The sequence below is a fragment of the Schistocerca gregaria genome, chromosome 8 (genome assembly GCF_023897955.1).
Source record: "Schistocerca gregaria isolate iqSchGreg1 chromosome 8, iqSchGreg1.2, whole genome shotgun sequence".
NCBI lineage: Eukaryota > Metazoa > Arthropoda > Insecta > Orthoptera > Acrididae > Schistocerca > Schistocerca gregaria.
The window spans coordinates 368,776,154-368,792,247 of record NC_064927.1 but is presented as its reverse complement, the minus strand read 5'-3'; positions in this window follow the sequence as shown (position 1 = coordinate 368,792,247).

Here is a 16,094-nt window from a genome sequence, read left to right as displayed (position 1 = left end):
CACCTCATTGTAACGCATCAGTAGCAGGGCAACGAGAGCATAAGGGCATTTTGTTAGTGCGGTTTGCCTACATCAGAGGCAAGTATACATTCAGGGGTTAACCTACGGTGGTCTTTTGATTGACAGGTCCTTAACCTACTGTTCTCCTAAGAGGATTATGACCCCCTGGGGTTAATCTGTCCTACTGAGAAACCTCCCCCATCCACCCCCTTCCACTCCTCCTTCCTGCCCCTCAAGAAACCTCCAAGTCTCCCTCTTCCCTATCACTGATACAGGGGCACTTTCAGACCTGAGTTATTCGAATAGCCCCCTTCCACTCTATCAATTTTATTGACTATTTAATTAAACTGATCAGTTAATTAAGCCTACTTCCTCTGATGAATCCCTCAACCCTCCCCTCCAAACCTCACCACCTGGAAATTGGCGGCTCTGTGGTGGAGAGGAAGGATCTCAAGACAGGAAATTCAATTATATAGGAGAGAATATATTGTCTGTTTACAAAAAAAAATTCAATTTGCAGGGGTTGGCTCTGTCTTGTTCATCATTCTCTGCTGTTTGGGAAATGCAGCTCTTGTGAAATCCATCGAAAAGAAGTAATTAAATCGATCGCTTTTTTTAAATTCCAATTGTGCAAGGAATATCTTCGTCAAACAACCATCGTATATAATGACAAAACATCTTTCGATCACAAAGCACCCACCGTCTGCTGTCAGCCATCTGATGAACTGCATGAAGTGGTGGCTCGTGCCACCACGCACCCAGACTGATCAGGATCCCGCAAAGCAACGCATCAATCGGCAGCCGCGCCACGCACTGGTGTTCAAGGGGTGCCCGCTTGGGCCTCTCGACTGACAGCCCAGATGTGGCGCTAATGCCGACATAAAAGCGTCACGTGGCGGCAACCCTTTGATATTTGATACCCTAGAAATTATTGTCGAAACACCGTCTCTCTCTCTCTCTCTCTCTCTCTCTGTCTGTCTGTCTCTCTCTCTCTCTCACGCAGACTCTTTCTCTCGTCCTGTAGCGTGCCACTGCCGGTCCTGCTCGCGCCGTCGGACGCAGTAGGACCGGACTGCATACAAAGCGGCGTTTACGTGGTAAACCCCCAAACCTCCCCCCTGCAGAATACCGACACATGCCAAGACGCCTTTCAAGGCAAATGCCTGGCTGAGAATCGATCCAGAAATACTGCTGAAGTCAATAAATTTATTGAGTAATTAATTCCTGGTCAAGTGATCGTGATGTGCTGGATACATGGTGGTCGTGATAGCACACTCCTCCCAGCTGCATTGAGTCTCTGGAAGAAGAAGAACCATGAAGAATCGCCAGCAGTCGAGATCCTCATCTCCCTCTCCATCTCTGAAGAAGCGTAAAAGTAAGCACTCATTACGTGTCATTGCTACTGTAACTGCATGTATCCGTTCCTTCTCCTCCTTCTCCTCCTCCTCCTCGTTTTCTTTATTCAACTCCATGTGATTGTCTGTAGGTTATTATTGTTTCTTCTTCTTTGTTCAGCGGACTCTAGTGTGTCTGGACCAGCGGCAACCTCCACTGGTTCGTCAGGACTTGCAGAGAAATCTGGTCTGTCAGATCAGCAGTGGTAGCAGAAGCGTAGGATCCTGTAGCGCACCTGACGAGCATGCCGGAGCATGCATTAATTTAGACACCCAGCAAGTCCCCAACTCTCAGAAGAACTGTGCTGGGGGCCCCACATCCCACAGTGTGAGTCAGTGCTGGTTTCTGATGTATGCACCATCCCAGAACATTCTGCTTGGACAGAGTGTTGATGCAGTGGATGAGAAGCTGCCGTTTCCTCCAACTGCTCTACTGCTTTTCAGTTCAATTTACAATTTAACAGCTTGTGGTTCAAAGCATTTAAATATCGGTATAGAAGCATCAGTGGACAGTGACTGGTGTGTTGTGTTAGAGATTAAAACGCACCGAGGAGTATTATAGTGCAAATTATACACCTGGAATGGGATCAACTGTGTTATCCAGAACATTACGTCAACCAACATACGACCTCTGATTATTCTCCACCTCTGGACGTAACTGGGACTTAACCGCTAAGGTCATCAGTCCCAAAGTTTACACACTACTTAACCTAAATTATCCTAAGAACAAACACACACAGTCATGCCCGAGGAAGGACTCGAACCTCCGCCGGGACCAGCCACACAGTCCACGACTTCAGCTCCTAAGACCGCTCGGGTAATCCTGCCCGGCTGCTACTGTTGGACCTCTGCCTCCGACTCTTCCACGATTTGGTGTATGTCTGCTGCAACAACAAGAAACAAATTAACACCTTAATCTGAACACAATTGCTATGAAACTTTTTTAACTTCGAAATCTGAACACACAATTATTTCATTCTACAAAACTTCTTTACGAAAATATACTTCGAAATCTGAACTCGATACTGCGAAACTTTGTACGAAAATATATTCTGCGAAATCCGACATCATGCTGTTGTTGTTGTGGTCTTCACTCCTGAGACTGGTTTGATGCAGCTCTCCATGCTACTCTATCTTGTGCAAGCTTCTTCATCTCCCAGTACCTACTGCAACCTACATCCTTCTGTATCTGCTTAGTGTAGTCAACTCTTGGTCTCCCTCTACGATTTTTACCTTCCACGCTGCCCTGCAATGCTAAATTGGTGATCCCTTGATGCCTCAGAACATGTCCAACCAACCGATCCCTTCTTCTGGTCAAGTTGTGCCACAAACTTCTCTTCTCCCCAATCCTATTCAATACTTCTTCATTAGTTATGTGATCTACCCATCTAATCTTCAGCATTCTTCTGTAGCACCACATTTCGAAAGCTTCTGTTCTCTTCTTGTTCAAACTAGTTATCGTCCATGTTTCACTTCCATACATGGCTACACTCCATACAAATACTTTCAGAAATGACTTCCTGACACTTAAATCAATACTCGATGTTAACAAATTCCTCTTCTTCAGAAACTCTTTCCTTGCCATTGCCAGTCTACATTTTATATCCTCTCTATTTCGACCATCATCAGTTATTTTTCTCCCTAAATAGCAAAACTCCTTTACTACTTTAAGTGTCTCATTTCCTAATCTAATTCCCTCAGCATCACTCGACTTCATTCGACTACATTCCATTATCCTCGTTTTGCTTTTGTTGATGTTCATCTTATATCCTCGTTTCAAGACACTATCCATTCCGTTCAACTGCTCTTCCAAGTCCTTTGCTGTCTCTGACAGAATTACGATGTCATCGGCGAACCTCAACATTTTTATTTCTTCTCCATGGATTTTAATACCTACTCCGAAATTTTCTTTTGTTTCCTTCACTATTTGCTCAATATACAGATTGAATAACATCGGGGAGAGACTACAACCCTGCCTCACTCCCTTCCCAACCACTGCTTCCCTTTCATGTCCCTCGACTCTTATAACTGACATCTGGTTTCTGTACAAATTGTAAATAGCCTTTCGCTCCCTGTATTTTACCCCTGCTACCTTCAGAATTTGAAAGAGAGTATTCCAATCAACATTGTCAAAAGCTTTCTCTAAGTCTACATACGCTAGAAACGTAGGTTTGCCCTTCCTTAATCTAGCTTCTAAGATAAGTCGTAGGGACAGTATTGCCTCACGTGTTCCAACATTTCTACGGAATCCAAACTGATCTTCCCCGAGATCGGCTTCTACTAGTTTTTCCATTCGTCTGTAAAGAATTCGCGTTAGTATTTTGCAGCTGTGACTTATTAAACTGATAGTTCGGTAATATCCACATCTGTCAACACCTGCTTTCTTTGGGATTGGAATTATTATATTCTTCTTGAGGTCTGAGGGTATTTCGCCTGTCTCATACATCTTGCTCACCAGATGGTAGAGTTTTGTCAGGACTGGCTCTCCCAAGGCCGTCAGTAGTTCCAATGAAATGTTGTCTACTCCGGGGGCCTTGTTACGACTCAGATCTTTCAGTGCTCTGTCAAACTCTTCACGCAGTATCGTATCTCCCATTTCATCTTCATCTACGTCCTCTTCCATTTCCATAATATTGTCCTCAAGTACATCGCCCTTGTATAGACCCTCTATATTCTCCTTCCACCTTTCTGCTTTCCCTTCTTTGCTTAGAACTGGGTTTCCATCTGAGCTCTTGATGTTCATTCAAGTGGTTCTCTTATCTCCAAAGGTCTCTTTAATTTTCCTGTAGGCAGTATCTATCTTACCCCCTAGTGAGATAAGCTTCTACATCCTTACATTTGTCTTCTAGCCATCCCTGCTTAGCCATTTTGCACTTCCTGTCGATCTCATTTTTGAGACGTCTGTGTTCCTTTTTGCCTGCTTCATTTACTGCATTTTTATATTTTCTCCTTTCATCAATTAAATTCAATATTTCTTCTGTTATCCAAGGATTTCTACTAACCTTCGTCTTTTTGCCTACTTGATCCTCTGCTGCCTTCACTACTTCATCCCTCAAAGCTACCCATTCTTCTTCTACCGTATTTCTTTCCCCCATTCCTGTCAATTGCTTCCTTATGCTCTCACTGAAAATCTGTGCAAGCTCTGGATCTTTTAGTTTATCCAGATCCCATCTCCTTAAATTCTAACCTTTTTGCAGTTCATAACCAATAGATTGTGGTCAGAGTCCACATCTGCCCCTGGAAATGTCTTACAATTTAAAACCTGGTTTCTGTCTTACCGTTATATAATCTATCTGAAACCTCATGCTATGAAATTAAATACACGCTTACCTGTAAGTCCCATTGCCTCGGGCTTTTGCCGATACCGCTGCTGATGCTGTTGCTGGAGATTGTATGCTTCATTTTTTTTCCCAAAACAAATTGGCACAAGAACACATAACCCAAACACACTGGTGAATTGACACTGGCAGTATGAGAGCGACTGCACCACGACGAGGGTTTATGTAACCCCTACCCCCCTCCACCCACCATTTTACGCAGGGAGCCAATAGGACTGCAGCATTCTATCCCACCTGGAGATGAATAATCGTCTGAGCACGCAGGACAACTTGTTTCTGGTCTGCCGGCCATAGTTTTCGCGCGCTCGTGGATCTGGCCGGAAAACCCCACTTCCGGTCGCCGCTTCAGTATGTGGCGAGCTGCGGCCGCTGACGGATACTCCGCCGCTTTGAGGCTCCCGAGTAACGACCGTGCCTCATGTAGTAAACTACTGTGACAGAGTATTTGACAATATTTTTTTACGTGGTGTAGGATCACCTTCAGAGTTTCGAAGCTCTGTATTCGTCTCATTTATTTTTAGTTTCAATTATAAACAATATTCATACGCGGTGTGTTTTCGAGTGTATTTGCCGAATGTATTTCCGTTCCACCTGGGAAGATAGTGCAGTGTTCTGCGTGCGAGTGTATTTGAAACAATTTGTTTAAAGCAACATTTGCAAATGTATTCACCTAATTTTTTTATGCAAGCAAATATTCCAGAGTAGAGGATGGAGAGGTTTCACAAATGTGCCACGATCTTTTTTTAGGCTTTGTGGCAATGCACATCGCAAAACTGAAGCAATGCACTGTGCAGCGATCTCTTTGAAAGTGTTTAGAGACATATTCAGCTGTATTTAGTAACTCCTGAAGCAGCTCGTGCTCAATGACAAGGAACTTCGCCCCCTTCTTGCAGAGATGTACCGTAGGTCTCTAGAAGAGCGTAGCGTTCCAAAAGATTGGAAAAGGGCACAGGTCATCCCCGTTTTCAAGAAGGGACGTCGAACAGATGTGCAGAACTATAGACCTATATCTCTAACGTCGATCAGTTGTAGAATTTTGGAACACCTATTATATGTTCGAGTATAATGACATTTCTGGAGACTAGAAATCTACTCTGTAGGAATCAACACGTGTTTCGAAAAAGACGATCGTGTGAAACCCAGCTCGCGCTATTCGTCCACGAGACTCAGAGGGCCATAGACACGGGTTCCCATGTAGATGCCGTGTTTCTTGACTTCCTCAAGGCGTTCGATGCAGTTCCCCACAGTCGTTTAATGAACAAAGTAAGAGCATATGGACTATCAGACCAATTGTGTGATTGGATTGAAGGGTTCCTAGATAACAGAACGCACCATGTCATTTTCAATGGAGAGAAGTCTTCCGAAGTATGAGTGATTTCGGGTGTGCCGCAGGGAAGTGTCGAAGGACCGTTGCTATTCACAATATATATATAAATGACCTTGTGGATAACATCGGGAGTTCACTGAGGCTTTTTGCAGATGATACTGTAGAATGTCGAGAGGTGGTAACAATGGAAAATTGTACTGAAATGCAGGAGGATCTGCAGCGAATTGACGCACGGTGCAGGGAATGGCAATTGAATCTCAATGTAGACAAGTATAATGTGCTGAGAATACATAGAAAGAAAGATCCTTTATCATTTATCTACAATATAGCAGGTCAGCAACTGGAAGCAGTTAATTCCATAAATTATCTGGGAGTAGGCATTAGGAGTGATTTAAAATGGAATGATCATATAAAGTTGATCGTCGGTAAAGCAGATGCCAGACTGAGATTCATTGGAAGAATCCTAAGAAAATACAATCCGAAAACAAAGGAAGTAGGTTACAGTACACTTGTCCGCCCACTACTTGAATATTGTTCACCAGTGTGGTGTCCATACCAGACAGGATTAATAGAAAAGATAGAGAAGTTCCAGCGGAGAGCAGCGCGCTTCGTTACAGGATCATTTAGTAATAGCGAAAGCGTTACGGAGATGATGGATAAACTCCAGTGGAAGGCTCTGCAGGAGAGACGCTCAGTAGCTCGGTACGGTCTTTTGTTGAAGTTTCGAGAACATACCTTCATCGAGGAGTCAAGCGGTATATTGCTCCCTCCTACGTATATCTCGCGAAGAGACAATGAGGATAAAATCAGTGAGGCATACCGACAATCTTTCTTTCCACGAACAATACGAGACAGGAATAGAAGGGAGAACCGATAGAGGTACTCAAAGTACCCTCCGCCACACACCATCAGTTGGCTTGCGGAGTATGGATGTAGATGTAGACGTATTTCCCACACAAGTGTGCGAAGCGTCTCAGGGATGGTTACACAACTGTGCCACGGTCTTTTCTTTTGGAGTCCGTGTTCAAGTGCGTTGATGGTATTCCTTAGAAATGTTGACATATTTTTGCGTCATCTGCAAAGCTCTCTCTCTCTCTTTTTGAGGCGTGGTACATTTAGTTCCTGTGACACGTTCAAGCTACGTGTGTGACAATATTACGCAGATTGCTTAAACATCGGATGTAATAGTTCCTGAAGCACTTCGCGCTCAATGACAAAGGGTATCCTTGCACCAAGGGTGAGGTGAGAGGTTTCGAGTATTTCCAACGCTGCATGGAGCGGAGCTATTGCGTTCGCCTTACATCCCCTACATCGCCATCATGTGACTGGAAATTAATTACTCAATCAATTTATTGGCTTAACAAGTTTTCTGGATCGATTCTCAGTCAGGCATTTGCCTTGGAGCCAACAGCCTTGCCACTGTGGTAACACCGGTTCCCGTCAGATCACCGAAGTTAAGCACTGTTAGGCTGAACTGCCGAGTGCTGTTGACAAGTGGGATGCACTCAGCCATTGTGAGGCAAACTGAGGAGCTACTTGATTGAGAAGTAGCTGCTCCGGTCTCGGAAACTGACGTACAGCTGGGAGAGCGGTGTGCTGACCACATGCCCCTCCACATTCGCATCCAGTGACGCCTAGGGGATGAGGATGATACAGTGGCCGACTGGTACCATTGGGCCTTCATGGCCTGTTCGGGAGGAGTTTTTAGTTTTACTTTTTTGCCTCGGAAGGAGTTCTCATGTGCGTTGGTATTCCACAGGAGACGAGGCTTGGTGCTTTATCAGGTAAACGCTGCGTTGTTTGCGGTTGGATCTGACTGTGACCGATGGGACGTGCAGGGCTGGTAGTGGCACACCACAGGGCGAGAGAGAGAGAGGGAGAGGGAGAGAAGGTGTTTCGACAGGAATTTCTTGGGTACCAAATAACAAAGGGTTGCTGCCACCTGACACTTTTGTTAGGACGTTAGTGTGACATCCAGTCCCTCAGTTGAGGGGCCCAAATGGACACCTCTTGGACAACAGCGCCTGGCACAGCCACTGATGGATGTGTCATTTTGTCAGGCCCCGTGTGGCCTATGCGTGTGGTGACGCAAGCTGGTCGTCTGTGCAGGGCAACAGATGACTGATGGTGGATGGTGCTCGTTTCGTGACTGAGACATTTTTAACAATGTATTTACGTATGATGGGTGTTTTCTGATGGTACTCCTAGTGCAATTGGAATAAAAAAGGTGATCGATTTAATTACTTCTTTTCGGTGTATTTTACAAGACCTGCATCTTCCCAAACAGCAGAGAATGACAGGCAAGAGAGAGCCAACCCCTGAAAATTGAATTTTTTCATAAATAAACAATATACATCTGCTATGAAATTGAATTTCCTGTCGTGAGATCCTTCCTCCTCAGCAGAAAGCAGCCAATTTCCAAATAGGAGGGGTGGGAGGGGAGGGTTGGGGGATATACCACAGAGGTAGGTGTTCATTAATTGATCAATTTAATTACTCAGTCAATAAAACTGATAGTGTGAGTGGAGCGCTACTCAAATAAATCAGGCCTGAGAAAGTGTACCTGTATCAGCAAGGAGGAGGGGGGGGGGAGGGGTTGAACGTTTCCTAAGGGGTTGGGAGGGGGAGGTAGAGGGGAAGGGGTGGGAGGAGGTTTCTCAGAAGGACAGATTATTCCCAGGGGGTCACAATCCTCTTAGCAAACAATAGGTGAAGGACCTCTCAATCAAAAGAGGATGTATATTTGCCCCTGATGCAGGCAACCTACACTAACAGAATACCCTCGTGTTCTCTTTGTCGCAGTAATTAAACTTTCTAAACACTATGAGATCCTTTCTCCCCAGCACAGAGACGCCAGTTTCCGGATAGGAGGGGTTGGCAGGGTGGGAGGGGAGGGTTGGGGGATTTACCAGAGGGGAAGGTGCATGCAAAATATTTAATAGCCAAAACGGTATTTGGGTAAAGGAGCCATCGTCAGTGCCATCTAATAGAAATGACAAACAAACAGTTGTATGCATATCGATACCTACAACAAAACATTTGAACACGTAACAGTAAAAACATAAGTTTACTTACATATTATGCACATCTACATGCTGAAGATTAGATGGGTAGATCACATAACTAATGAGGAGGTATTGAATAGAATTGGGGACAAGAGGAGTATGCGGCACAACTTGACTAGAAGAAGGGACCGGTTGGTAGGACATGTTCTGAGGCATCAAGGGATCACAAATTTAGCGTTGGAGGGCAGCGTGGAGGGTAAAAATCGTAGAGGGAGACCAAGAGATGAATACACTAAGCAGATTCAGAAGGATGTGGGTTGCAGTAAGTACTGGGAGATGAAGAAGCTTGCACAGGATAAGGTAGCATGGAGAGCTGCATCAAACCAGTCTCAGGACTGAAGACCACAACAACAACAACAACATGTTTACTCAGCAAGTCACCATGTGATGAGTGGCAGAGGGTACTTTGTGTACCAGTCTCACCTCCCGCTTTTCCTGTTCTACTTATGTAATAGTTCGCAGGAAGAATGATTGCTGGTAAGCCTCTGTGTGAGCTCAAATCTCTCTAACTTTACCTTCACGATCTTTTCGCGTGATTTACATAGGAGGATCCATTATACTTGGTGACTCTTCTAGGAACATAAGCTCACAGAACTTTAACAGTAAACAAGACTGTGACGCAGAACTATTCTGTTGCAGCGACTGCCTTTGGATCTGCTTGATCGTCCCTATGTTTCTTTTGCGCTTAACTGAGTTAATCTGTAATGAAACGCACTGATATTCTTCGACTCTTCTCTATCTACTCTAGCAAACATATCTGGTATGGATTCCATATGGACGAGCAATATTCAAGTATTGGCCAAATGAGGGTTCTGTAAGCTACCTCCTTTCTTGACAGACTACATTTCCTGAGGATTCCTCCAATGAATCTCAGTCTGGGATCTGCTTTACCTGCAATTAATTTTATGTGATAGTTCCACTTCAAGTGACTCTGTACACACGCTCCTAGATATTGTATGGAAGTAACTACCTCCAGTAACTGCTCTGCAAACGTGTAATCATACAATAACGGATCTTTCTGTCTGTTTATAAGCAATACATCACATTTGTTTATGTTGAGGATCGATTGTTACTCCCTCAACCAAGTGTCGATCCTCTGCAGGTCTCCCTGCATTTCACACAATCCTTCCGCGTTGCGAGCGTTCTTTATACACCAGCATCATCCGCGAAAAGCTCCACGCAAATTCCGACGTTGTCCACAAGGTCATTTACACAGGGTGTTTCACAATTCATGCGTCACGAGGGATAGCCGCGCGCTCTGAAGGCCTTGCCACGGTTCGCATGGCTTTCCCCATCAGAGTCCTGCCTTGAGCATGCGTGTGTGCGTGTGTGTGAGTGTGTGTGTGTGTTGTCCTTAGCGTAAGTTAGTTTAAGTTAGATTATGTAGTGAGTAAGCCTAGGGACCGATGAGCTCAGCATTTTGCGGCCGTAGAACTTTACTACAAATTTAAAAAAAAATCATGTTACACACTTCGAGAGGCTACAGAGGGGACCTGGCAGATCGAGTTTGTAATGTAGAAGCCCTTGTCCGGAAACGCCATCTAACGGCGCTACAGAGCGTCAAAGTTAAAAGCACCGGCGCCTGTATATGAGTGTACATACAGGGTGATTGTGTGATGATGTTACAGATTTGTAAGATGACGGAGAAGGATAAAAAAAGTCAATTCGAGATAAGGATCGCTGTACAGGGAACAAACGAGTCGAAAGTTATAAGCGAAATTTTTCTGATATTTCTGTCAGTGTATTGGTACTGTTATTGCTAAGATTGTAGGATAGACAACTTTCGGAGGGGGTAGCACGGACAAAAAAAAAAAAAAAAAAAAAAAAAAAGGAAAAAGAAAAACTATATGGTAAATATAGTCTCTATAATGCGTACCTTAAGAGCAATGATAACTTGTTGAATAGAGGAGATGTGTTTCACAGAAGTGTCCATAGCTCCTCAGGTATACATTTTAGAGCCCACTTTTAAGGACACAGAAGTTAGCCAATCAGGACGTCGAGCGTGCAAATTCAGCCAGCCCGCTAGAGACAATACGGCCAAACGCGTTTGGTGTCCTCAATCTGAACAAACGAAGCTTTTGCTCGTTTGGTTGTTGTGGTCTTCAGTCCTGAGACTGGTTTGATGCAGCTCTCCGTGCTACTCTATCCTGTGCAATCTTCTTCATCTCCCAGTACCTACTGCATCCTACATCCTTCTGAATCTGCTTACTGTATTCATCTCTTGGTCTCCCTCTACGATTTTTACCCTCCACGTTGCCCTCCAATGCTAAATTTGTGATCCCTTGATGCCTCAGAACATGTCCTACCAACCGATCCCTTCGTCTAGTCAAGTTGTGTCACAAGCTCCTCTTCTCCCCAATTCTATTCAATACCTCCTCATTAGTTATGTGATCTACCCATCTAATCTTCAGCATTCTTCTGTAGCACCACATTTCGAAAGCTTCTATTCTCTTCTTGTCTAAGCTACTTATCGTTCACGTTTCACTTCCATACATGGCTACACTCCATACAAATACTTTCAGAAACGACTTCCTGACATTTAAATCTATACTCGATGTTAACAAATTCCTCTTCTTCAGAAACGCTTTCCTTGCCATTGCCAGTCTACATTTTGTATCCTCTCTACTTCGACCATCATCAGTTATTTTGCTCCCCAAATAGCAAAACTCTTTTACTACTTTAAGTGTCTCATTTCCTAACCTAATTCTCTCAGCATCACCCGACTTAATTCGACTACATTCCATTATCCTCGTGGGTATGGCGAATGCCTAGTGAACGTCATCTGCCGGCGTGTGTAGCGCCAACAGTAAAATTCGGAGACGGTGGTGTTATGGTGTGGTCGTGTTTCTCACGGAGGGGACTTGCACTTCTTGCTGTTTTGCATGGCAATATCACAACACAGGCCTACATTGGTATTTTACGCACCTTCTTGCTCTTCCAAGTCCTTTGCTGTCTCTGACAGAATTACAATATCATTGGCGAACCTCAAAGTTTTTATTTCTTCTCCATGGATTTTAATACCTACTCCGAACTTTTCTTTTGTTTTCTATATTGCTTTTGCTCACCTAGCTTAAATTTATCACTTTCGATAAAGGCAAATGTTAACTGGTTATGAGGATTTGAACAAGTGATAACTCACGGACCCACAGATGTCTGAACATTACCACGTTTTAGCTCGTGGAAGCGGTTGAATTTGCTCTCGCGACGACCTGATAGGCTATATTCAATGGTAAATAACTGGGAAACTGGGAAGCATATCAAAAAATTTTCTTAACAATTATTTCTCAGCTCATCCCCCGCTGCAACACCCTTACAAGCTTTTCAGCCAATTTCTGACTACCCTGTATATTAAATATCATGATTGGACAATTAGTACGTAAGGATACAAAATATAAAGTACATCAGTGTAAAATTCATATAAAGATATAAAAACTGATGTTAACTGTCGCGAACAACATACTAAGGAAGATGGCCATAACGCAAAATCTATCATATAAAAAGGTTGTCAACTCGGATATACACTATGTGATGGAAAGTATCCGGACACACCCAAAAACATGCGTTTCTCGTATTAGATGCATTGTGCTGCCACCTACTGCCACGTACTTCATATGAGCGTCCTCAGTAGTCATTAGACACCACGGGAGAGCAGAATGGGACGCTCCGCTGCACTCACGGACTTCGAACGTGGTCAGGTCCACTGTTTCCGATGTGATAGTGAAGTAAAGTGAAAACGTGAAGGGACACGTAGAGCACAAAAGCGTACAGGCCTAACTCGTCTGTTAACTGACAGAGACCGCCGACAGTTGAAGAGGGTCGTAATGTGTAATAGGCGGACCTCTATCCAAACCTTCACACAGGAATTCCAAACTGCATCAGTATCCACTGCAAGTACTATGACAGGCGGGAGGTGAGAAAACTTGGATTTCATGGTCGAGCGGCTGCTCATGAGCCACAGGTCACGCTTGGTGTAAGGAGCGTAAACATTGGACGATTGAACAGTGGAAAAACGTTGTGTGGAGTGATGAATCACGGTACACAATGTGGCGATCCGGTATCAGGATGTGGGTATGGCGAATGTCCCGTGAACGTCATCTGCCAGCGTGTGTAGTGCCAACAGTAAAATTCGGAGGCGGTGGTGTTATGGTATGGTCGTGTTTCTCACGGAGGGGCTTGCACCCCTTGCTGTTTTGCATGGCAATATCACAACACAGGCCTACATTGATATTTAAGCACCTCCTTGCTTCCCACTGTCAAAGAGCAATTCGGGGATGGCGACTGCATCTTTCAACACGATCGAGCACCTGTTCATAATGTACGGCCTGTAGCGGAGTGTTTACACGCCAATAACATCCCTGTAAAGGACTGGCCTGCACTGAGTCTTGACCTGAATCCTATAGAACACCTCTGGGATGTTTTGGATCGCTGACTTCGTGCCAGGCCTCGCCGACTGACATCGTTACCTCTCCTCAGTGCTTCACTCCGTGAAGAATGGGCTGCCATACCCCAAGATACCTTCCAGCACCTGATAAAACTTATGCCTGGGAGAGTGGAAGCTGTCATCAAGGCTAAGGGTGTGCCAACGCCATCTTGAATTCCAGCGTTAGCGATGGAGAGCGCCACGAACTTGTATTTCAGCCAGGTGTCCGAATACTTTTGATCACATAGCGTAACTCTAATAATGAGCCAAGCTATCACGTTAAATTAGTCAACTTTTCATGCAGAGGACAGAGCAATCTCTACACACGTTTAATTAAAACACTGTTACATTTCTGTGTATACATCTTATTTCGAACTCTGTATGGTAGTTACAGATGTTACCAGGTTGTTTCGTCACATATAAGCACAGTAACCTGTGTACCATGAGGTAGGATAGATCTCATATCCTGCCATAATCGTATAGATTTAGTTATAATAAGACTTAAAATGTATTGTGTGTTTTCTACATGAAAACAGGTTTTGAGATGTGATAGTAGTAGTAGTCAAAGAGTTCATAATTGGCATGCATGTCATTTGATACATAGGTACACAGTATGTAAGTGACCTTATATTCCTACTGTTATGTATACAAATGTTACGTCGTAGATATTGATAGGCATACAACTGGTGCTCTGTATCGTATGCCACTGACCATGATATCTACAGTCGAATACCGGTTTGGCTACTAAATATTTTACAAGAAGCTCATAGTGTTAACAGATATCTTTTAACAAATACTTACAAGCTGCATACAAGCTTTTCGTTTATTACTTTGGTGAAAGGTCATGGGAAAAATTTAGCAAGTCACATGTTTTTCGAAACTGAGTTATTGCTGCAGCTCGATTCAAAGTGATAACACGCATCTGTCGAGAAAACTGGAAAAAGCAAGCAAGTCCGGAGACATTAGCATCCATAGTTTTGCTGTAAGGGAATTTCTCAGGGCAGAATACTCAGGACAAAGAATTTCTCAGGGCAAAGATACAGGCAAGTCAGTGGTGACTCATCTGGCCATGGTAGGACAAAGCAAACAGAATTTTGATGAAATCTAGCCCTCCAATAAATTGGAGGCAAGGAAAATGAAAAAGGATGTTGTTATCTGCATGGACGTCATAAAAAAATGCATTCTTACCAAATACAGCAACCAATGACGTTTACTTTAAGCGTCAACTTTCGATGTATTGGTTCAATGTCCATGTTCTTCCAGCAAGTTAATCCTTTTTTATGTTTATCTTGAATGTATCGCGAAAAAGGGCGCTGAAGAAGTGACGTCATTACTTCTACACTTCATCACGCACGCTTTGTATGAGGACACTGAAGAGCTCTACATATTTTCTAATTCTGCTGCTGATCAAAATAAAAACTTCATCTCTTTCCCCTTCATTCGTTACGTGACTCTCCATCAAATTGCACGGAGGTGACAGAAGACATGGGATAACTCGCAGTATCGTGTCGGACCTCATTTTGATCGGTGTAGTGCAGCATCTCGGCAAGCAATCAACAAGTAGTTGTAAGTCTCCTGCAGAAATAGTGAGCCATGGTGCCTCTAATCTTTTTTAGTCACCAGTGTTCTGCCAAGAATTTCTCTTCTGTGCCAACATCTTCTTCTCAGAGTAGCCCTTGCAACCTACGTCCTCAACTATTTGCTGGATGTGTACTGATCTCTGCCTTCCTCTACAGATTTCAGCCTCATAGCTCCCTTTAATACCATGGAAATTATTCCGTGATGTCTTAACAGATGTCCTGCCGTTCTGTCCCTTCTTCATGTCGATGTTTTCCATATACTCCTTTCCGTGTCGACTCTACAGAGAACCTCCTCATTGCACACCTTATGAGTCCACGTAATTTTCAAGATTCTGCTGTAGTACCACATCTCAAATGCTTAGATTCTCTTTTGTTCCAGTTTTCCCACAGTAAGTGCTTCATTACCATGCAATACTGTACTCCAAATGTACATTCTAAATTTTTCTTCCCCAAATTAGGTTTACGTTTGATATTAGTAGACTTCTCTTGGCCAGGAATGCCCTTTTTGCCAGCGCTAGTCTGCTTTTTACGTCCTCCTTGAGTTATTTTACTACATAGGTAGCAGAACTCCTTAATTCCAGCTACTTCGTGATCACCAATCCTGATGCTAAGTTTCTCGCTGTTCTCATTTCTGCTGCTTATTATTACTTTCGTCTTTCTTCGATTTACTCTCATTCCCTATTCTGTACTCATCAGACTGTTCATTTCACTCAGGAGAGTCTGTGATTCTTCTTCACTTTCACTCAGGATAGCAACGTTATCATCGAATCGTATCATTGAAATCATTTCACCCAGAATTTTAGTTCCACTCCTGAACATTTCTTTTATTTTCATCATTGCTTCTTCGGTGTATAGATAGAATAGCAGTGGCGAAATATTACATCCCTGCTTTACAGCCTTTTTAATGTGAGCATTTCGTTCTTGGTCTTCAACTCTTATTGTTCCGTCTTGGCTCTCGTACATGCTGAAT